Consider the following 24700-nt stretch of genomic DNA (forward strand, 5'->3'; position numbering starts at 1 on the left):
CTCAGTCCTCTGAACGTTGACGGAGTTCCTACTGAGTGTAGGTGACAGGGCTTCGGGGGAACACAGACATAAATAGGATCTGAACCCTGCCCTCCAGAAACCGTCCGGCTGGAGACAGCCAGGGAAGCACAGGGGGCATAGAAACCCAAAGGACAGGTTCTTGAGGGTCCAAGACGGCTTCCCAAAGGGTCTGCCCCCAGAACCAGGCCGGGTATGTGGGCTAACTAAACATCCAAAAAATAAATTCCACCTTTCCATAACTAAAAAAAGTGTGTAATCCAGGTTCTTAGGCCAATTCTAAAACATAATGCGGTTATATTTTTTCTTGTTCTTTTTTAAAAATATTATTTTATTTAAATTGAATTAATTAACATATAGTGTATTATTAGTTTCAGTGGTAGAGTTTAGGGATTCATCAGTTGCATAAAACACCCAGTGCTCGTTACATCAAGTGCCCTCTTTAATGCCCATGACCCAGTTATCCCCTCCCCCCACTCACCTCCCCTTCTGTTTGTTTCCTAGAGTTAAAAGTCTCTTATGGTTTGTCTCCCTCTCTGATCTGACCTTATTTTACTTTTCCTTCCCTTCCCCTATGATCCTCTGTTTTGTTTCTTAAATTCCACATATCAGTGAGATCATATGATAATTGTCTTTCTCTGATTGACTTATTTCGCTTAGCATAATCCCCTCTAGTTCCATCCATGTCGTTGAGAATGTCAAGATTTTATTCTTTATTTTTAAGTCTAATAAAGTTTATTGGTTTCCTTTGATTGCCTCTGTTCCAGATTGAGAAGGGCTGTCTGGGTTCTTCTGGCCTTGTTTTTGGCCTGCTGCTACTCTAGCTTTTAAGGGCCTTTTTTTGCTTCTTAAGCTTTTGTACCTCCTGGAAAACCCGAATGCACAGGGCCTTCTTGGTTGCCCAGCGTTGGTGGCCTTTCCAGTGGTACAGAGGGGGAAAGGTGTACTCGATCCCCAGCTCCTTGCATGTCTTCTCGAAGGTGCTGTAGTTGGCCTTATGGAGGTTTTTGAGCATCTTTTTCCTCTGGTCGATGCTCATCAGCAAATAGTGCTTGTGGGCTTTGTCCTTTCGATGTTTCTGCATGTGTTCTTCATAATTGCTAATCTTGACAGTCAAGGCAACAATTCGAGCCTCCAGGGAGCTAGTGTCCTCAGGGTTTGCCACAATCTTGTTTGTCAACTGCTCTTGCTTGCTTTTTAGCTTTTCTTTCTGGTTGGCCATTTCCAAAGACAAGAGTCTTCTCATGACATCATCAAACCTGGTTTCTGGGTGCTATATCCCCGAAGGGCTGAGAGGATGACAACTTGAGGAGAGGGAAGGCCCCATTGGCAGGAGGGAGGCCTGGCACTTGCTCTGCCCAGCAGCCCAAGGACTCAGATTTCATTATTTTTGATGGCTGAGTAATATTCCATTGTGTGTGTGTGTGTGTGTGTGTGTGTGTGTGTGTGTGTACACATATATATACCACATCTTCTTTATCCATTCATCTGTCAGTGGACATCTGGGCTCTTTCCATATTTAGGCTATTATGGACATTGCTGCTATAAACATTGGGTGCAGGTGACCCTTAGGATCACTATGTCTGTATCCTTTGGGTAAATATCTGGTAGTGCAATTGCTGGGTTGTAGGGTAGTTCTACTTATAACTTTTTGAGGAACCTCCATACTGTTTTTCAGAGTGGCTGTACTAGTTTGCATTCCCACCAGGAGTGTAAGAGGGTTCCCCTTTCTCTGCATAATGCTGTTATATTTTAAGCAGTAGTTCTACTGCTGAACTATGCACCCACACTCCTATTGTGCTTCTGTTCTTGATGTTAGTAAACACAAAATCGGGGCCTTATTAGAACCAAAGAAAGAAATCACTTTAGGAGTGGATTGTAACAAAGGGAGTAATGGAAGAGAAAGGAGAGATGGATGTGCATTTGCCCTGACATTTCAAACATAAAGACACTGCATAAAGATTCAGCTCCTATTAAGTTCTCTTCTGGAACAGAATCTTGCTGGATCTCTTTGGCTAATCTTGGAGAGGATGAAAGTCACTGATAGAAAATTGAACAGTGTCATTCACCTTTTACAGATTAGCCTGGTAGCTCGAGCTGCCAAGAGCCTGAGCTACTTTGGAGAAAATGTGTGACATCATATATGGCTTTCATATACCTAACAGGCAGAAAATGAAATAATTTATAAGAACATGAGCTGAATGACGTCTGCATGTCACTTCTAGCAACTATCTATCTTTGCTCACCACATAGACTATGACTGCAAGCCCTGCTGTGTGTACTCTTTAATCCACACTGCCCCATACATCTTTAAGAGAACTGCATGATAAGCAATTTCAAGATCCCTAAATATGCATGATTAATATCAGTGGAGGTTAATTATAGCTACCCATAAAGCTTCATTATAATCTAGCAGAGAATGAAACCAATCTGAACATTTTAATTATAATATAAATTACAATTATTTAGTCATAGTAGTAGTCACTGTAAATAGGGTTGGACTAGTCTTCTGAAATAGGATTTTTGAAACAATGATCTATTTCATAAATAAAACAGTGCAGCTTAAGTAACGATCCTGCAGCTTCAATATTAATGATTTTGGTTGAAACTCTAACTACTGTTCTGAATATCATGTAAAATAAGTAAAAAGGAAAATGTACATTTTGTCTTGTCTTATGGTAGACAACTCTAATTTGATCTTAATCATTGTCTCTTCTAATATTAACATGATTAGTCCGTACATGCCCTTTTATATATTGATTTGTTTTTAACACCACAGGAATTCTCATAAACATACAATAATTAGAACATCATCTGTAAAACACACCAATCTACATGCTCCTCAAAGGACAGAATTTGTAAATATTTCAGATTTCTGTTAAATGTTCAATTGAAAAAGGATGAGCATTAACATTTAACAATAAGCGACTGAAAAAAAAAGATAAAATTTTTCAAATGAGGACTGTCTCAGAAAGATTCTTTAGACAAAGCAACAGACATTGGATTATTGATACTTATTGGTAATAATAGTACAGTTTGAAGTATAATAGTAAGAGCCAGAATCAAGGTCTCAGAGAATTATTGAATATACTCTTAGACCTATATTATATAATATCTTCACATCCAAGTATAGCTTTGGCATTAGCCCAGTGAAATTGCTTTAAGATTTCTGAACTCCAGAAGTGTAGGAGAACACATTTGTGTTGCATGGTAATTTCTAACAGCAGCAATAGGAAACAAAGGATTTTTAAGCTCTTTTTTTTAGGCAAAATTAGTACATAACATATTAGTTTCAAGTGTGCCACACAATAATTTGATATTTGCATGCATTATGTAATGAAATGTTATCACATTAAGTTATTACCATTTGTCACCATATAATCGACCCCTTTTACCCTTTTCACTCAGCCCCCAAAATCCTTCCCCTTTCATAACCACTTCTCTATATCTACTAGTTTTGTTTGGTTTTATTTGTCTTGTTTCTGGATTCCACATGTAAGTGAAATCACTGGTATTTGTCTTTCTCTGTCTTACTTCTTTCAATTAGCATGATACTCTCAAAGTCTATCCATGTTGTCGCAAATGGCAAGATTTCCTTCTTTTTTATGCCTGAGTAGTATTCCTTTGTGTATGGGGGGGCGTAGAGATAGAGATAGACATACATAGATATAGATAATATTATTTATCCATTCATCCAGCCATGGACGCTTAGGTTGTTTTCATATCTTGACCATTGTAAATAATGCTGCAATAAACATAAGGCTGCATATATCTTTTTGAATTAGTGTGTGTGTGTGTGTGTGTGTGTGTGTGTGTGATAAACAGCCAGTAGTGGAATTACTGGTTTATACGGCAATTCTATTTTTAATTTTCTGAGGAATCTCTATACTGTTTTCTACAGTGGCTGCATCAATTAGCATTCCCACCAACAACACATTAAGATTCCTTTTTCTCCACATTCTCACCAACACTTGTTATTTCTTTAGCTTTTGATTTTAGCCATTCTGATTGGTGTAAAGTGATAACTCATTGTGGTTTTGATTTTCATTTCCCTGATGATTAGGATATTGAGCATCTTTTCATGTGCCTGTTGTCCATCTGTATGTCTTCTTGGGAAAAATGTCTATTTGGGTCCTCTGCCCATTTTTAATCAGATTATTTGATTTTTGGTATTGCAAACTGCATAAGTTCTTTATATATTTTAGTTATTAACTTCTTATTGGATATATCATTTGCAAATATCTTCTCCCATTTTCATTTTGTTGATGGTTTTCTTCACTGTGCAAAAACTTTTTATTTTGGTGTAGTCCCAATACTTTAATTTTGCTTTTGTTTCTCTTGCCTAAGATACATCTAAAAAAATTTTTTATGGCTGATGTCAAAGAAATTATTGCCTATGTTTTCTACTAGGAGTTTTATGGTTTCAGGTTTCACATTTAAATCTTTAATTCATTTTGAGTTTATTTTTGTGTATGGTGTAAGAAAGTGGTCCGGTTTCATTCTTTTGCACGTAGCTGTCCAGTTTTCCCAGCCCCGTTTGTTGAAGAGACTGTCTTTTCCCCATTGTATAGGCTCTTTTTTAATGTATGAACTTAAACATTTCATTTAAGTAGCTATACATATTTTATTGCTATGTTTGATTTTGAATTCTTATGGAACTCAATTTTAATTTGTAATATTCATTCTATGTGTAATTTTATCCACCACACTTAACATCTCGTACACTGCAATTTCAGCATCTTTAAGTGGAAATTGTGTATCAAGGCAGTCCTACGGTGTATTTTCAGTCTCAGTCCAGATTTCCTTAATGGGAGAGCATTATGAAAGGATGTCCGATATAAGTCAGTAATATCTACCCAATAGCAGAAATGATCAATAAACTAGTGTCTATAAATTCATATTTTTAGATGAGAACACTGCATTTAGAGTCTTGCATGCCTACAGGAAATACTGAAAGTCAATGCAAATCAGAATGGTTGCTTCTGCAGTAGCAATTACTTTAAGGGACCTTTTAGATGGAGGAAAGTATTTCTGTACAATAGAGTTTCTGGTAGAGAATATACTTGAGGCACAAACCTACTGCCTGGGTTTTTGCCACTACCAGAGATCAAGTACTGGGAATTTACCTTTCTCTTAATTGTTGCCAGTTCTTTTCTAGGAAAAAAACTAGCAGAGGTTATACTTTTCTTGAGCAGACTCGTTGTAGAGAACAGAAATTAGAATTAGTATTCATGAAGTACTCATAGAACTTTAATGCCCTGATTGGAAAAAGTCTTCAAGATTATTCTTGAAAATTATTTAATCTATAACCTTTCATTTTGAGTTTTGCTCTGATATTTTCTCCAAATCCATAATTCTGAATATCCAACAAACAGAGAGTGGAGATAACCATGATGACCAGATAACAGATAACCATCTGTTGAGTTGGTCTTTCAGATGAACAAATGTCCCCATAATCCCTGTGAGTTCTTTGCCCAAAGAGAAGGAGTTAGCCTTCCCTTTCCATTTGTGTGTTTTACTCCACCCATCAGTATTTCTTTATTCGACACATATTAATTACCATATGTAGAGCACTAATAGATGCTTACAATAAACCTCATCATAAGAGGAAATGCAACAACCAATGAGGTGGGCAGATAAATTAGAATATGATGTGTCACATATTTTAATAAAATGTTGAACCATGTACTGGCTGTTTATTCCAGTGAAGCTGTGTTCTGTGCGAAAACTGGTTTTGTATACATGCGTCCTTTACTTCTGGAATAGTCTAGTGACTTTGGGTACGGACCTACAAAAAAATTAATAAGTCAGTTTATTATTTCAACAATCATTCACTAATTTTTCTCTAAAGTAATAGATAATCTCCTTGTCCTAGGGAACATAAATATTATTGAGGCAATGTTTTCATAAATAGTACCTATCTTTCACATAGCACAGCCTATTTTGAACTTAAACAAGGGTTTTGGCCATATTCTTTTGTTATCAACTTATTCTGTAAATTTTTATCAAGTGCTTGATAAACTTTGATGTTGGTGTCAGTGAGGGACATGGTAAAACACTTTCAGAAAAGGGAGTTAATATTAATTAAAGCGCTGCAGGGGACATAAATTTAAATTTTGGGGGCTATTCAAATATCATTATAAGACTTAATTAGTGTGTGTTAATCAATGTAATTATGCTCAAAGATGTGGTTTTGTTTACTCCTATCTTAAGGTACAAAGATTACTAATCATTTGAAGTGTGTTATCCACCAATTATCCACCACTCTGTCATAATTCAGTGCTTGGGATAATCTTGTGTCAGCAACGGAGGTACACTGTTCAGATCTCCCTCATTTGACTTTCAGCTGTGAGAAGTAGAGTTAGCTGAGAGCCTCTAAGAACAGGTTCCAACTTCAGGATCTGCTTCAGTATTCCTACTAAAGCCATGCCCTAGGTTATAGAATTTAATGAAGCTGTAACAAAGTATAAAACGATTTCTGCTGCTTCTTTATGTCATTATAGCAATCTACCTTCCCAAATAGAATTCCAAAAACAAAGAAACAAAAACTTCATTTGGTGGCAATCATTTCTGAGCCCCTTTAACCAAATCAGTATAACAGTGCCCAGTGTTTATATAACTGGTTAGAATGCTTATCAGTTCTTATTAAAGCATAACATTTAAGTACAAAGGGTATCGCATTTATTTTTTTAAAGATTTTATTTGACAGAGAGAGAGAGACAGGCAGAGGGATAAGCAGGCTCCCCGCGGAGCAGGGAGCCCAATGCAGGACTAATCCCAGGACCCTGGGATCATGACCTGAGCTGAAGGCAGATGCTTAGCCAACTGAGCCACCAGGTGCCCGAGGGTGTTTCATTTAAGTATGTAGTTGGCCACCGAACTTGCAGGCATTCTGCAATTGGCTTTTGATAGGCATGAAAAAAAAGTGGACTATAAAGTTTGGCTTCAGAGAACTTTAATTTCATAAGTACATCAGGAAAGCTCATGTTATTTTTACTACAACCCTTTAGTCATGGGCTCTATGGCTAAGCTTGAGGGTTATCAGTAATCCACATCAGTACCTACATATTGAAGGAGAGTTCCCTGCTTAACAAGATAACAGTGGTCCCCCTCTTATCCATGATTTCAGTTTCTGAGGTTTCTTTTACCTGCAGCCAACTGCACTCTAGAAGTAGATGATCCTCCTTCTGAAGACCATCAGTTCAATAATAGCTTCAACACGTCCAATATTCATTTCCTTTCAACTGATCATATAGGTGTTTTATCTTATGTCATCACAAGAAGGGTGAATACAGTGCAATAAGATATTCTGAGAGAACCCATTCATATAACTTATTACATTGTTTTAATTATCCTATTTTATTATAATTGTTAATCTCTTGCTGTGTCTGATTTATAAATGAAACTTTATCATACGTATGTATGCATAGGGAAAACATAGTATAGATAGGGTTCAGTACTCCCTGTGTTTTCAGGATCCACTGGGGGTCTTGTAATGTATCCTCACAGATAAAGGGGGAATATTCTAATTATGCTATTATTAAAATATACATTATGAAGATAATAATGTCAAGGAGCACTTTCTATGGACCAGCTCACTTATTTGAACTTTACATTTTCATCTTAATTATTGAAACATACCTAAAGATTGTTTAGTATACACATTTTACATTGGAAGAGAAACTGCAGAGTATTTAAATATTTCAGGTAAATTCAATCACCTCTTCAATGGCAAAATCAAGGTTCAAATCCAGTTAGATCTAACATGACAGTGTTTTTTCCCCCCTTCATTATTCCACACTGATTCTCAACACAGTTATTCAAATATAATCTATAAACTTTTACACACGATAACTCGGTTTTATTCTGATAGTAGCCTTAGATTTTCATTAAAAGGCTACTTTCTACCTAACACTAAATCATGTTTCAGGATTAGATTATTCTGTTTTATCAGATGGATTAGTCCGGTAGGCTGGTTTGAGATCAAGGCCTCTCTTGGCCACATTCTTCCCACTCCTTCATCATCCATCACACAGTCAAACACCTTGTGACATTTATGAATTTTTTAGTCAACTAAGAATAAAACTTTTACAATTAAGTCAAAAAACAAAATAAAACCAAACATAAAATAAAATTGCCACCCACCTTGTGCTATTGGTTGTAAAAAGAAATCATAATAATAACATGTTCAGCACTTGAGTTTACTCAGTATGCATTTTATTTAGCACTGGTTTGTTCCCATTTTTCCATAAAAACTTAATGTTTTCCAACAGAGGTAAAAAGTAATTCATCACAGAAAACAGTCACTATATAAAATGGTTGATATGAGAGAAGATATGAGAGAAAGGACTCACAAAGCAAAACATTTGTGTCAGGAAGTATCTTACTACAGTTCTGAAAAACAAATTAGAAACTGGTTAAGCAAACAGAAGCAAAATATTTCATTTATTTTTGATATTAATAGGCTATTATCTCAGAGACTGACTTTGTGAAAAGAGTATGTATCTTTTATGTTTAATTTTGGATATTAATATAGTCACATTCCCAGTAGATACATGGAGCATATCGTATCTAGAAATATATAATTTTTGTTTTCCCAAGCCTTTGTATTATATATTTTCTTACAGGCAAATGCATATTGAAAACATCCTTTAAAATTATTAATTATCTTGACAGAGAAAAAATGTTTTCCCTAAAGGGTATTTAGTAATGAAATTAAAATGAATTTAAAATTTAAATTATTTTTTCCTCACTACATTTAACAGAAATATTTACAAGAGTCAGAAGACAAACTTAGATTTTTTTTCCCCTGCCGATAGGTTGAAACATTAATCCAGAATGAAATCATCAAAATAAAAGTTTATAATTATAATGAATTCACAGGGATGTTTCATGAAATTTAAGAAGCAAACTAAAAATGTATGGTTATGACATGATTTAAGATGGTGCATGAGTTTAAAATTGTTATGTAAGCAATATATACTGGAGTTGCTTTGTTCAGGCTTTTATTTTGCTTATCCTAAAATATTTTTATGATTACACATTTAAAAGCAATACATAGTCAAACAAATAAGTAAAAGCAATACATACTCATAATCAATAAATAGCTATTTAAACCTAGAATTTGATTATATAAGATTTTAATTTCTTGAACAAGTATAATCTTTTTAGAGCATAACATCAAACTGAAATAAAAGTGTTCACTGAAACTTGTTTATTTTGTTCAAATAAATATTTATGAGTGCCCAGTATCTGTCATGAGATAGGATATATAGTAGATAACATCTAAAGTATATATTTTATCCTTTATTCCTCGACATTAGTAGTTAAAGGATTTTTTTTTTTTTAATGAAGAAAGAAAAAACCTTTTCAAAACTACATGGAGAGAAAAGTAATTGAGGTGGTGATAATGACCACCAAAACCTTGGAATATCCAGAAACAAACTGTCCATGCCAGATAATACATCTAAAGCAACAAATGCAAAATGTATTTTTATTACCTTATTTGTCCATTTATGCAGCAAATCACACGTGTAAATAATTACTAGAAAAAAATTTCTGTATTTTTAACATTTATTGTCTTACATAATAATGAATAATAATGAAAAGACACATACATGACAGTAGTAACCAGCTAGTCAATTCACAATAAATTAGGCTATCCCAGTTTGTTTAACTCTATTCTGAAATCAATTTATTGACTCTTTGAAGAAGTTGTGGATGCTTTGTGTCATGCAATAATATTCATATATAAAGAATCCAAGTTTTAGGAAAAGAAACTACTGTTGAAGATGCTCTCAGTGCTCTGGCTTATTATGCCAACACTCTCAAGTCTTTTATATACCACCGCTTCTTACTATGAGTACTTAAAACTCTTTGCCTAACGTTTTGTCTGGCCAAAAGATGCCTTATCTTTACACCTGGCAGGTCCTAAGTGCTAGAATTTACCAGCCTAGTAACAGCATTTGACCAAAAATGAAGGGAATTTCATGACTTTCAGAAGACATGTCTGAAGTAGGATTTCCACTATGTCCCAAAAGTCCCCACTGGGATGGGATTCCAGTAGCCCAGAGCTCTAATACTTCCTTACAATTCCTGTCTCCCTTACCCCTCCCACAGCAGTTCCCATAGTCAGCTCTCAAAGAAACTACTTGCATCGAAATTCAATCTCAGGGTCTCCTTCTAGGGCAGATTCGCCTCAGAAAGGAACATGTTTATGAAGTTGATGAATTCATAATAAATTGTGTTTTCAGAGTGAAGCATTAAATGATTTTAAAATTTAAAATCATCTTTAACCTGTCAAAACTCTTTGCCCTATTTTTCCTTAGGGGAAAAATGTGAATATTTTCTTCTTTTGTTTTAGTTATGTACTCTATCTTTGCTTTAGATGTATACTTTGACAACCTTCATATTTAAAAAAGCCTCCGTGCTGTTTTGTTTAGAAGGAAAGGTAAGATGGTTTTTGATTAAGGATTTATAGATTATTTAACCATCCTGAATTATTTGGTAAATTCTGAGAATAGTGAGGATATTTTTTTAAATGAATAAAATTTAACATCAATCTAATACTAGTTTTTTTTTTTTTATGTTTGGTTCAACTTGCTTCTGAGAGAGTTTATTAAGATTTCTCCTGGGGTGCCCGGGTGGCTCAGTTGGTTAAGCGACTGGCTTCGGCTCAGGTCATGATCCTGGAGTCCTGCGATGGAGTCCCACATCGGGCTCCCTGCTGTTAGCAGGGAGTTGCTTCTCCCTCTGACCAACCCCCCTCTCATGCTCTCTCTCTCCATCTCATTCTCTCTCTCAAATAAATAAATAAAATCTTTTAAAAAAAGATTTCTCCTGAAAAGTGTGTTAAATTTTGCATTAATGTATTTTGAAGATATATGATTGGGGAGCTAGGATTTTATATTTACCACCTTTCCATCAATCATTCCTGCTCATCCCAGTATCTTTGTTTTATTAGAGACATTTTTTCCCTGATTTTTCAGTTACTACTCATATATTTTGTCAGTATCATGGCATATTTTTGTTTCTTTATTTTCAACCTCTTTATATCATTATGCTTAGGAATGCATTGTACATAAAATGAAGCTATATTTTTTTCTTTTTTACTCAACCTGTGAATTTGATGATGAGAAATCTACTGTTTGCCTATTTTAGTTGTCCTTACATTGCCATTGATGTTAAGATACTCACTCTTTTGAGTATGTTGTTTCATTATATGGTTTTGAATTTATTCCTATTAACACTTCTCAGAAATCACTGGGTACCTGGGGATTCATATCATTATTAATTAGGGGATTCATATCATGCTTAAATTCTGAAAATATATTATCAAATTTTTCTTCACATATCCACATCTATAATTTAAAATTTGTCTTCAATTTTTATTGCAAAGTTTGAATTAAGTTGTAACTTTTCATTCTATTATCCATTTTTATTAAATGTTTTTACATTTTCCCATTTTCTTGTGACTTGTGGAATTTTATTGTTCATATGCTAATTAATCTATTGAAGTTTTAATTATCATATTTTTTCTTTAAAATATGCTTTTTTCCTTTTGTCTATTCTGATTGTTCTTTTTTTTCTCACCATTCTTTTCTCCATGATAGTTTACATTATTTTTAATACACTTAATTATTTTATCCTCTGGAATAAAGTTTATTTTATCCTTTAGTTTCCTTCAAATCATTATACTTTTTGGTAGTTGAAACTAAGTCTATGTTATGCATCTGCTGTCTCACTCACATGGTGATTTATCTTCTCATATGGTTTAATTTTTTTATAAAGATCGTATCCAGTGGTTTTTGGTTTTCAGTTGTACTTCCCTATGCCCGTGATTATGAAATTATTTCTAAAAACTTCACATTTTTGTTTTACAAGCATCTGTTTTTCCATTAGCCATGGCTTGAGCCCATCTTAGGACTTATGGCCATTTAGGTAGTATAAATTTGAAAAATGCATGAATTTGAATCTCAGATTTCATTTGAAAGATTTTTTCTTTTTTTAGACCTACAGAGAGCACATGTATGTTATAAACTTCCTTGCCACCCAAATGAAGTTTTTTCTTTAATTATGGTCAGATATACATAATATAAAATTTTATAATTTTAACCATTTTTAAGTGCACAGTTCACTGGCATTAAATATATCCACATTTTTGTACAACCATCACTGATATCAATCTCCAGAATTTTTTTCATCTTCCCAAACTGAAATGCCATACTCATTAAATAGTAACTCCGCATTCTCTCCTTTCCTCAGTTCCTGGAAGCCACCATTCTACCTTTTGTCTGTATGAACTGGACTACTCTGGATAGCTCATAAAAGTGATCATATGGAGCTCTTGTTTCTTGTGACTGGTTTATTTCACTTACCATAATGTCTTCAAGCTTCATCCATGCTACAGTATGTGTGAGAATTTTTTTTAAGATTTTATTTGTTTTGTGAGAGAGACAGAGAGATTGAGCACAAGCAGGGGGAGTGGCAGGCAGAGGGAGAAGAAGTCTCCCTGTGCAGCAGGGAGCCCAATGTGGGACTCGATCCCAGGACTCTTAGGTCATGACCTGAGCTGAAGGCAGACGCTTAACGACTGAGCCACCCAGGCATCTCATGTGTGAGAATTTTTTTAAGACTGAGTAACAGGGGCACCTGGGTGGCTCAGTTGGTTAAATGTCTGCCTTCAGCTCAGGCCATGATCTCAGCGTCCTGGGATGGAGCCCCTTATCAGGATCCCTCCTCATCAGAGAGCCTGCTTCTCCCTCTCCCACTGTGGCTCCCCCTGCTTGTGCTCTTTCTCTCTCTGTCAAATAAATAAAATAAAATCTTAAAAAAAGAGTGACTAATATTCCATTCTATGTATATACCACATTATGTTTTTACATTCAGCCATCAGAGGACATGTAGATTGTTTCCATGTTCCAACTATCATGCATAATGCTGCTATGAATGTGTAAGTATACAAATATCTTTTCTCTACAATTCCTTGTTTTTGGTTATTTTGCTTTATATCCAAAAGAGAATTGCTGGATCATATGGTACTGTATTTTTATTTTCTTGAGGACTTGCCATACTGTTTTCCAAAGCAGCTGGATCACACTATTTACTTATCCACCAGCAATAATGCACAAGGGATCCAATTTCTGTGCATCTTTACCAACACTTTGTCTTTTCTGTTTTTTTGTTTCGTGTGTGTGTGTGTGTGTATGTGTGTGTGTGTAGGTGGTGTTTTAATAATAGCCAATCTAATGGACAGGAAGTGGTATCTCTTGGTGCTTTTGATTTGTAGTTCCCTAATGATTACAAATGTCGAGAATCTTTTCAGATGTTTATTGGCTATTTGTATATCTTTGAAGAAATAGATGTTCATGGTCTCAACACTTTTTTTAAATCAGGCTGTTTGTTTTTGTTGTTGATATTGAGTTGTAGAAGTCACTTATATACTCTAAACCTGAATCCCTTATCAGATATATAATATGCAAATATTTCTCCCATTCTGTGAGTTGCCTTTTCTCTCTGTTGATAGTATCTTTTGAAGTCCAATTTATATATTATTCTTTCTTCTGTTGGTTGTTCTTTTAGTGTCATATCTAAGAAATCACTGCCAAATCTCAGGTCATGGAGATTTCTCCCTATGTTTTCTTCTAAAGGTTTTATAGTTTTAGCTCTTACAGTTGGCTCTTTGATCTTGAGGTAATTTCGAGGTAATTTTTTTATTGTGGTAAAAAACACATAACAATATTTACCATCTTAACTATGTTTAAGTATACAGTATAATAGTATTAACTATATGCACACTGTTATGCAATGGATCTCCAAAATCTTTCATCTTGTAAAACTTAAACTCTATATCCATGAAACAATTCCCCTTTTCTCCCTCCCCTGAGCCCCTGGCAACCACCACTCTATTCTTTGTTTCTAAGAGTTCTACTGTTTTAGATAACTTATAAGGATGGAATCATGCAGTATTTGTCTTTTTGCAACTGAATTGTTTCATTTAGCATAATGTCCTCAAATTTCATATATGTTGTAGTATCAAACAGCGTTTCCATGTTTTTAAAGGATGAATAACATTCCATTGTATGTGTATACTACATTTTCTTTATTCATCTATTGATGGATATTTAAGTTTCTTCTACCACATGGTTATCACAATAATATTGCAATGAATATGGGGTGCAAATATCTTTTTGAGATCCTGTTTTCAGTTCTTTTGGATATACAGTTGACCATTGAACAATGTAAGTTTGAACTGCATGGGTCCACTTATACACAGGTTTGTTTGTTTTTATAAATACAGTACAGTATTATAAATGTATTGTCTCTTTTTTTTATTTTCTCCATAACACTTTCATTTCTCTAGGTTTCTTTATTCTAGGAATACAGTATATAACACATAAAATATACAAAATATGTGTTAATCAATTATTTATAGGCAAGTCTTCTGGTCAAAACAGACTTTTGGTAGTTAAATCTGAGAGGAGTCTAAGTTATGCACAGATTTTTCACTGCCTGGGGGCTCGGCTTCCCTAACAGCTGCATCATTCAAAGGTCAGCTGTTGGATTGTTAGACCATATGGTAATTGTATGTTTAATTTTCTGAGAAACTTCAATAATGTTTTCTATAGCAACAGCACTATTTTACACTACCACCAACATATAGAGGGTTCCAATTTCTCCACATCTTTGCCAACATTTCTTTCTTTCTTTTTTTTCTTTGTTTTCTTTCTCTCTTTCTTTTGATAGTGGCCATCTTTATGAGTACAGGGTGACATCTGACTATGGTTTCAATTTCACTTTTGATGATTAATGATGTTGAGAATCTTTTTGTATACTTGACCAATTGCATATCATCTTTAAAAAATGTCTATTCAGATCTTTTGACCATTTTTAATCAAATTATGTTATTGTTGAGCTGTAAGAGTTCTTTATATGTTCTAGCTATGAACCCCTTATTTAACATATGGTTTGCAAATATTATTTCTTATTTCATAGGTTGCCTTTACATTCTGTTTATTTTTTTCTTTGCTGTGTGGAAGTTTTTTAAGTTTGTTGTAGTTTCATTTGTCTATTTTTCCTTTTGCTGCCTTTGTATTTGCTGTCTTAGCTAAAAAAACAAAAAAAAAGAAAAAACAAAAACAAACAAACAAAAAACCTTACAAAATCTAATGTCATGAAATCTTTCCCCAACTTTTCTTCTAGGAGTTTTATAGTTTCAGGTCTTATATTTAGGTCTTTAATCTATTTTCAGTTAATTTTTGTATATGGTGTAAGGTAAAGGCCAATTTTATTCCTTTGTATGTGGATATTCAATTTTACCAATACCATTTGTTAAAGAGACTGTATTTTCCCCTCTGAATAGCCTTGGAACCTTTGTCTAGGACCTTCTGAAAATATACAAATTTATTTCTGAGCTTTCTGCTCTGTTCCATTAGTTGGCTATATCTTAATGCTGGTGCATACCGTTTTTATTACTATGGCTTTTAACATGTTTTGTAATCAGGAAGTGTAAGACCTGCAGCTTTGTTTTTCTTTGCCAAGATTGTTTTGGCCATTTGGGATCCTTTAACATTCCATGTGAATTTTAGGATGCTTTTTTCTATGTATACAAGAACATGCCACTGGGATTTTTATAGGGATCTCATAGAATCGGCAGATCACTTTGAGTAGTATGGATATTTTAATAATGTTAAGTCTTCCAGTCCATGAACGTGAAATGTCATTCCGTTCATGTCTGCTTTAATTTCTTTCAGCAATTTTCATAGTTTTCAGTGTATAAACCTTCACAGCCTTGGTTAGCTTATTCCTAAATATTTTATTCTTTCTCATGCTATTGTAAGTGGGAATGTTTTGTTAATTTCCTTTATAGATAGTTCCTTGTTAGTGTATAGAAAGACTATTTTTTGTGTGTTGATTTTATGTCCTGCAACTTTGTTGAATTCATTTATTAGCCCTCACACTTTTTTTTATGGAGTCTTCAGGATTTTTAATATACAAAATGATGCTGTTGGCAAACAGACAGTTTTGTTTCTTCCCAGTTAGGATGCTTTTCATTCCTTTTACTTACCAAATCCTCTGGCTAGGATTTCTAGTATTATGTGAATAGAAGTAATGAGAATGGGCCCCTTTGTCTTGTTACTGATTGTAGAGGAAAAGCTATCATTTTTCATCACTGCATAGAACATTAGCTATAGGTGTTTAATGTATGGTCTTTATTATATTGAGATGTTTTCCTTCTATTTCTGTTTTGTTGAGCATTTTTATCGTGAAAGGGTGTTGAATTTTGTCAACTGCTTTTTTAGCATTCTATAGACATTTTCATGTGCTTTTTATCTTTTATTCTGTTAATGTGTCATAATTACTGAATTTACCAATAACATTAATGCATGTTCTTTATTAAGCATTGAATATGTTATAAAATTATTTTTAAGAAAGCAATTAAATTAGACGTGTTGGATAAGAATTTCAGATGATCTATTTAACAAAAATACTGGTGGTTTATTTTTAAAGTTAAAATTTTATTTATCAAAGGAATTTCACCATTTCAAAAATTTTGACAATATCTTCAGTTTAAAAAGTATATTAACAATTGTGGAATTTTCTTCTGACTTTGCCAGTAGGTAGAAAGGAAGTACCACATCTACTGATTAATTATAAGTAACTTAAAAACGTTAGAAGTAGTGTCAGACATTTTGCAGTAGTTAACCTAATTTATCCAAATTGTAACATCAAATGTTTATGTTCTGTTCCAAGTTAATAACTAACTAGACCATTTATGAACTATGTACCATGTGTTCCTACATAAGTATCTTCAGTTATACATGTTTTTCTTTGCTTGGAATATAAAAACAGTAACAACACTGACAACCCTTTGAAATATACTTCAAGACAAAACTCTTTGTATTAGAGTAAAACCAAATTTATGTCAAGTTCCAGCAAATAACAAGTTCAGCTGTCTTCAAATAAACATTGGCAAGAAACTTCATTGAAAAAGATACATTGCACCTATTACATCTTGTGGTGATCCAGGATGATAAACTAATAAAAATGTTAATTAATAATCAGAGTTCCTTGTGTTTGTTTTTGTTTCATTTTACTGTAGGTCAAAATGATGCAAAAACATTTGTCTACAATTATAATGACAGAGTAAATTCCATTTAATTTATATTAATGAGTAATTATCTTAGAGAGCATAACTTCATAACTATTATGATTCTCCATTTACCATAGTAAAAATGATGTACAGCCATGAAATAATTCAGACACATGAGGAAATAAAATTAAATGTCAATCTCTTCTTTCCCATTCCTACTTTCTGGATATTTATTGTAATATATGATAACAGTCTGTCTGTATAAGTGTAAAATTTTTATGAGAATAGAAATAAATACATATGTAATTTCTGGAATAATAAGGATATCTAAATAGAGTACTTTTCTGTGCTTTGCTTTCCCCCTTAATGTTCCCTAAGTATATATGCATATATATATTTATTTATATGTATAAATATATATACATGTGTGTGCATGTTTATGTATAAATTATTATTTCAAAAGATTAATATATCAAAACTTAAATGTTCTGTACTAAGTAAAACCCTCTTATTTGGGCCCATTTGTTTAATTCATTTAAGTATATTTCTTGCCCATATATACAAACATTCTGTCTGTTTTGCTTTGGAGTAAAACAAAAATCAAAATTTGGGAAAAAAATCGTTCCCTTAAAAATATATTTTGAAAGAAGAAAACAGTAGTCACAGTACATAATAAGTATATTTTATATATGCTCTAGAGCCCTTATGGTATGCTGTCATATATCCAGGGAACACTAGATAAGGCATTCTGACATCATGTTCAGAGAATTACTTTCATTTTACAGAGGTTGATATTCCAGTTGACAGGCATCTTTCTAGTTTTAAGCAAGTGAAATTACAATTCTTTTATGTATATTATAGTTTGGAGACACATAGAAAGTATAAGTTCTCTTTAACTTTTCTTTTTGGTTTCCAGATCAATGTGGCTTATATAAACATTATAGAAATTTATCTTTCAAAAATGATGCTGTTCCTCATATTCCTGCTAGAGAAATTCTTCAATTCACTTCTGTTGGTCTGCTATGTGATAACTTTTTTGGGGGGGCTGGGGGTGAATTTTATGTGACCTGAAATGAAACACTAATACCTAATTTTAATATATGGAACTTGTCCAAGAGAAAGGATGATTTCTACAGTTTTCACTAAATTCTACATTAGAACATACATCATTTGATTTTATATGGTAGGCAGTGAAATTATAATGAATAATAATGCTTCTGAATGAGCAGCACAGTTAGGACCTTCATTTCATCATTTGTTTTATTCTAAAATTATATTACTTTACTAATTTATTGCTAAAGCAGTAACCTTATCCATTCTAAAGGACACAATTTCAGACATACAAGATAATGTATGTAAATTAAGAAGGTTTCTATAATAGGCAAAGAGTAACATTTACTATATTCTTATTATATTCACTATGTTCACACAAGTATCTTCAGTTATACATGTTAAAAAATAGTGCTTATCACCTGTTGTATCTTCCTGCTGAGAGCTGTGATGGCAAAATCCATGGATGGACTGTTTGATTTGCTGAATAATGAAATATCTCACATAGTGAAATAGAGAAAAAAACACTTTGCGTGTTTTTCTGTATTGCTGAAAAGAAAGATCAGGGTTTATATTTTCATTGGCCACTCTCACTGAATAGGTTCACATTTTACAGAGGCAAAAATCTGTAGCCATAGCATATTATTCCCAGGGATTTGACTCTGGGGTTTCAGCAATATTTAAGAAAACAAAACAAAACAAATAAAAATTCAAAGCAGTAGTTACATAGCTTCACAGTCTTATCAGGAGGCCATTTAGAGTACATCCTACTGCTTAAGAAACATCTTTCTTCATTTACATTTTATCTCATTTCTACCATTCCCTCTTAGTCCTTGTCACCATAATTACCTTGTAATGATTTTTGACACCTACAGGAAGAAGAGGAGAGAAAAGGATGTTGGAGGGCTGATAGAGACATAAATTCTAACAAAGTTGCCATTTTAAGTTTACATGGCAAAGGCAGTTTTAGATTTTTTTTAAACTATTTTTTTTGTCAGGATCATTTAAAAATATATAGAAACTTCGGGTGGGAAATATTGGAAGTTGGTTAAAATTTCATCAAAGCCTCAACTTTTAGATCTCATTCATTTTTTTTCCTGTATTAAATTGACATTAAGAAAACTTAAATACTGTTCCATTCTTCTTTTTCATTTTAAACGATTAGTGTAAGAAAACAGTATACCACCTTATTGGGGAAGATCATTCCTTGAGTGCTTAAATCTTTGGTGACTCCAATATTCCCTCTTTATGATTCTCTAACTCTTATAATCAATATTTTATCCTTTTTTTGAACAAAATCTACCTCTGTAACTTTTATCCTTTGTTGCAATATCTATGACTTGGAAATATGTAAAGTCAGAATGATGTCACTTTCATGAGATAGTCTCTCAAATATTTGAAGAAAACTGTCAAAGCCTCTGGCTTAATCTCTTTCCCAATTTCAACATTCCACTTTGGCCTTCATCCTCTAAACAAACCTCCAAATTATCTCCAATTTCCAGATTGTAATACACTAAGTTTTACTATCACTTTCTTAACTAAATTTTTTGCCTGTAGTAGTGCAACATAATATTGACTTCTTGGTAAGTTTTTGGTCATGTTCAGTGCAGCATTATATGTTCTCTCACAAAACATACACTCCCCAGAGGAAATTCTCTTTTTCAAATTTTTAAATTTTCCTTACCATAGTTGTATTTATATAATGTCACTGTTTCTGGCAGAATTTTTAAAATGTTTATTTTGAAGCAAACTATAAGGAAAACAGAGCCTGGCCCTCTAAAACAAAAGATACAAGAACCATAGAGAAAAATAAAATGTCATAGGAATTATTTTTGCAGAGGCAGGTAGAGTGTTGGAAGAAGAGAGTTAAGTCTTTCCAAAGAGGTAAAATTATATACCTTTTAATAGACTATTGGTCTATTAAAGTAAGTCAAGGGCCATCTACTCAACTAGAGCACATCATTCTTTGAGTTGTTTCTTGGATATTTAAGGGAGGAGAAGGGGAGGGAAGGGAAGGGAAGGGAAGGAAAAAGGAGAGAAAAAAGAAAAGACAAAAAGAAAGACCAGAGACATTAAAAGCGTGAACAGGGCACCTGGGTGGCTCAGTCATTAAATGTCTGCCTTCGGCTTGGATCATGATATTAGGGTCCTAGGGTGGAGCCCCGCATCAGGCTCCCTGCTCAGCGGGAAGCCTGCTTCTCCCTCTCCCACTCCTCCTGAACCAACAAAATTAGACTTGCTATATGAAGTTCTAGATTCAAACCTTGACACTATAATTAAATTGCTTAAAAATCACCAGTAAATAAATGAAATTCCATGAACTTCTTTTAGCCCTGCACAGATGTCATGCCCCAAAAAGCCATATTAAAGGTAATAACAATGAAATAATATAGTGTTGGAAGAGGTCATTGAAAAGATGTGACTGCCAGTTGAGCCACAAAGTGGACTTGGCCAATTGAAGACTCCTCCCTCCCTCCCTTGTCCTTGGTCTGTGTATTCTGTCTACAGTTAGTTCCCACAGTGGGAACAGTTTTCAAGGACACAGTCCTGAGAGACCTGTGTGTTTTTGAGACTGTCTTGGTGGTATATGTGACTGAACCCCATTCAGGCTCCTATATAAACTTTTAAGATTTTATTGGGTCAGTGCAGAGATTTACTTGTCTTGCAGCCACCCAAGATAAGCCTTGTACTAAAATTCTCTTGCTTATTAAAACTGCCACTTACCAGTCTTGGGTAGTCTGCCTCTTTCTTCAGTCTCTCCTTGTTCTCTCATATGGGGACCAATTTGTGAACCAACGATTGCTTAGCAGGCAGGAGACTAAAGAAATAGTCCCTGGGAAAGGAGGCAGGGGAAATCTCAAGGTGCCCATCAACTTCTATGTGAGGAAAGTGGCCTGTAGGTTAGAGGCTTGTGGACTGTCGTGTGAGTATGGGAGGCCATGAAAACACCAACTGGTTTGACGTGCTTGTTGCAGGAACTACACAAAGCATACCATGGTAAAGAAGGGAAATGAATTGCCACCACAGTGGGCTGGCCACTGCTGTGGGCAATTTGGCTGCCTGCCCATGCCCACCTAGAGTTTGAGTTAGAAGGTTGGAAGAACTGATATTATAGAAGGATTTCTGGGTGTTGACTATTCTGCCGGCTCCAGGGCTGGCAGACAAGGTGCAAGAGCAGGATAATAGACTGGATGCTTTAGCATACCATTTTGCAAAGCTAGGAGGGTGCAAGCTGCTGCAGATTAAGGTCCAAACACTTGTGACAGAGACTGGGGACTAAGGAGTGGAATCTCTGGGAGACTGGGGACAGCAAAAAGGAGGATGCTGTGGTGGTTGACAGTGAAACAGATGAAACATCTTATGCTGTCTGGCCCCTAATACAAAGGGTAACAAAGGCACAGAACAGCAACCCCAACAGCCCCAGCCAGCAGGGCAGTCCTCAATTTGGGAAGTGTTCATGATGAGAGAATATACTCCCACTGAGCTTATTGATAGAGCTGCAAGGTCCAGCAAAAGGCCAGGGAGAGTGCCCAGGCATGGTTAGAATGGCTATGGGAAATAGGGAGCAATGGCATTTCTCTCTCAGGGCAGAAGGCAAAGAAAATGAGCAACATCACCACACACCTTGCCCTCTGGAAACACCTGCATGGACCTTGGGGGCTCAAGGAACTCACTCTCTTATGGATTGGTTTTTTCTAGCCTTAGGGAGGCTTTGCCTAATGAGGGAAATCTCCCTGGGCACATGGAAACCTGGAAATCTATACAGGAGGTATAAGAAATTTTTAGGGAGTTGGGAAGGAGACAGGCCATTTATGACCCTGCCTCTGAAGGCCCTAATCAGGCTACATTCACTACAGGAATGAAAGCCAAGTTACTACACTCTGCCCTCAGCCCCTGATATGGGATGCTGATATCCATGCTGTGCCCAGTCAATGGGCAAGACGTTTACAATGTTGGGCAATCCATTGCCGATCTAGGGGAAACTGACAAATCCTCAGAACAGATACATGCTGTGGGAAAGACTCAAAATTGAGAGGGAACTCGAGAAGCCGAAAGACTATATCAACTCTAAAGAGTCTAGTATTGATGCTGTGGTATCTGCCCCCAAATACAGCCAGATAGTTGCCAAATAAGCCACCTCCATGCTAATAAAACCCCTTGCTAACCACTCAGGGCACAATGTGGAAGAGGGGGTACATATTAGATTGTGAGAGCCAGTCACTAGTGGTGGAGTGTTGGAGGAGGTCATCAAGAGAATGTGACCCTGGTTGACCTGTGAGCTGGACCCCAACAATAGAAGGTCTCTCACCCTCTCCCCTATTCTTGAAATGTACCTTGTGCTCACCATTCCCACAGTGGGAGATATTTTCAAGGATGAAGCCTTGAGAGAGTAAGGTGTGTTGAATTCATCTGGATGGTATATATGATTAAACCCAGTGAAAACCTCTATATAAACTTTTAAGATTCTTGTGGGCAGGTGTGGACATCTACTCTGCAGCCTCCCAAGACAAGACTCATATGTAAGTCCCCTTGCTTATTAAACCTGCCCCCTACCTAGCTAGAGTGTCCAGCCTCCTTATTCAGTCTCTTCTTGCCCTTGTGTACAGGGACCAACATATGGTTATTGTAACATTTAAAAATGCTTATTTTTATGTCATTTTGATAATATATCAAAAGGCAAAGGAGTTATTAAAATTCAAATATTCCACACATGATTGATAACGCATAATAGCTTACTGTATTGAAAGACAAATTTCCAGACATATCCAAAGCCATGTTATAATGCCCAGGGAAAGGATTTTTATGGAATTTTCCTAAATCAGAACATGATATTAATAGTTTATATGTCTTCATTTATTCTTATAAATTTGAATTGTTTGCTTGTGTGCCAAATGGCCTGTAAAAAAATGAGAAAGGTGATTGCAAAATGTACAATGTTTGTTTGTGGGTATAAAGGACCACTTGGTTTATGCTAATTTAATTAATCCTCATCTAAAGGATACACACTGCCCTGGTACTTAATGTACTGTAAAAATATACATAGCATTTTGACACTATCCTGTACTACTGAGAGGTAACATTGTACCCTGACATTGTATTAATAAGTCACTAGACAGCTTCCTACCTGGATTCAAGATCATGTTTTCTAGCTTTATTTTTTAAATGGGAATTAATTCCTGGAGTAAAACTGTCTTTATGATTGCATTTGCTATTATTCTTTCTGGTTTAATAGTCCGTTACAACTCATGGGTGAATCTGTATCTTAAAGAATCAGTATAATAACAAGGGGAATCACTAACATTGTTAGAAATAAAATATTGAATTTATAAGCAGTAGCATTGCTACTCATTGTGGCTACTCATCTCATTGTGGGATGCAATTGTCTAAGTCCTCATTTGTATTTTTATAAACTTGATGAAATTCTGATATTCTCCCTTAGCTAAGAAGACAGAACAACTAATTGCATTGCATTCACTATCTTGGCTGAAGTGTGAAAAGCTAAAACCCAATTTATCCAGTAAGTGCTACGTTTGTGAAAAACAGCATCAAAGCCTTGATGTGTTTTACTGAAGTCTCTTGAGAAGGCTCATGTCTAATTTTTATGCTGATATGGCTCATAATATAGTCCTCTGACTCTTCTATTTGCTCTTGCAATTACAAGGTTTCTTATTTCATTGTGTATATTCCTCTGAACTAAGATTAGCTTAACTGAGCTTCCTTTGAAAACTTGCCTACCCATCAAATGTGTCAGCCCTAATGCATTCAGTAGCCAAAGAAAATCAATGAACAACACACTTTTCTGCTTCCTGCAATGATCAATAGGATTCACATAATGGGTGGAAAATTTTTAATCGTGACAACTCAGAATCTTCTTAGCATAAATCTCCCCTGCATTATAACCTCTCCATTTCCCACTTCCTGAATTTGCAGGCATTGAGTAATATCTATGTAGAAGATATATTATTAAAGGTAATACAATTAGAACTTCACACTTTGATGATAATGAGTTTAGATCCCAAAGGCCTATTTTCTAGATGTGAAGTCTTTTATATGTTGCATTTAAAATCTACAAATTGAAGATTTTCTGCTAGAATGTTAAAACTTATTTAAATGCAATTTAATTCAAATATGTACATTGAAAGAAAGAGAAATTGCTTTGCTTTTTTCTAAATTAAAATTATGAAATCATATTTGAGGTTTTTAACATTTAAATTACATTTTTAGTGTTTTGTTGTTGTTTAAGAATATATGTCTCAGAGATGAAACACTCAACAATGAGATTTAGAGAAATATTATGAAGAGAAATGAAGCTCTACAATCAAAGGTAAACAAAACTCATTTGAAACAGGTTTTCTATCATGAATTCATTATTTATAAATCTGCAGTAGTCCATTTCCTTCTGTGTGGCATGTGCTGTATTAGCTGTGTTAGGTGCTAGGGATACAGAGACAAAAGATAGGTTCTACCTTTGAGAAATTAACAGTATACTTACATATAAGTGGAGAATTTCAATTTAGTGAAGGAATTGTGTGTGTGTGT

At 34.7% G+C, this 24700-nt stretch overlaps 1 pseudogene; it reads right to left on the minus strand.

Moving 5' to 3' along the window:
* Nucleotides 1–753: 753 nt before the first annotated feature.
* LOC114222919 (small ribosomal subunit protein uS15m pseudogene) overlaps nucleotides 754–24700 on the minus strand; it is a 179331-nt pseudogene continuing 155384 nt past the window's right edge.

Source organism: Eumetopias jubatus, unplaced genomic scaffold (genome assembly GCF_037043125.1).
Source record: "Eumetopias jubatus isolate StellerSeaLion01/CBP00866 unplaced genomic scaffold, mEumJub1_p1.0 scaffold_3, whole genome shotgun sequence".
In the NCBI taxonomy this organism is placed as follows: Eukaryota; Metazoa; Chordata; class Mammalia; order Carnivora; family Otariidae; genus Eumetopias; species Eumetopias jubatus.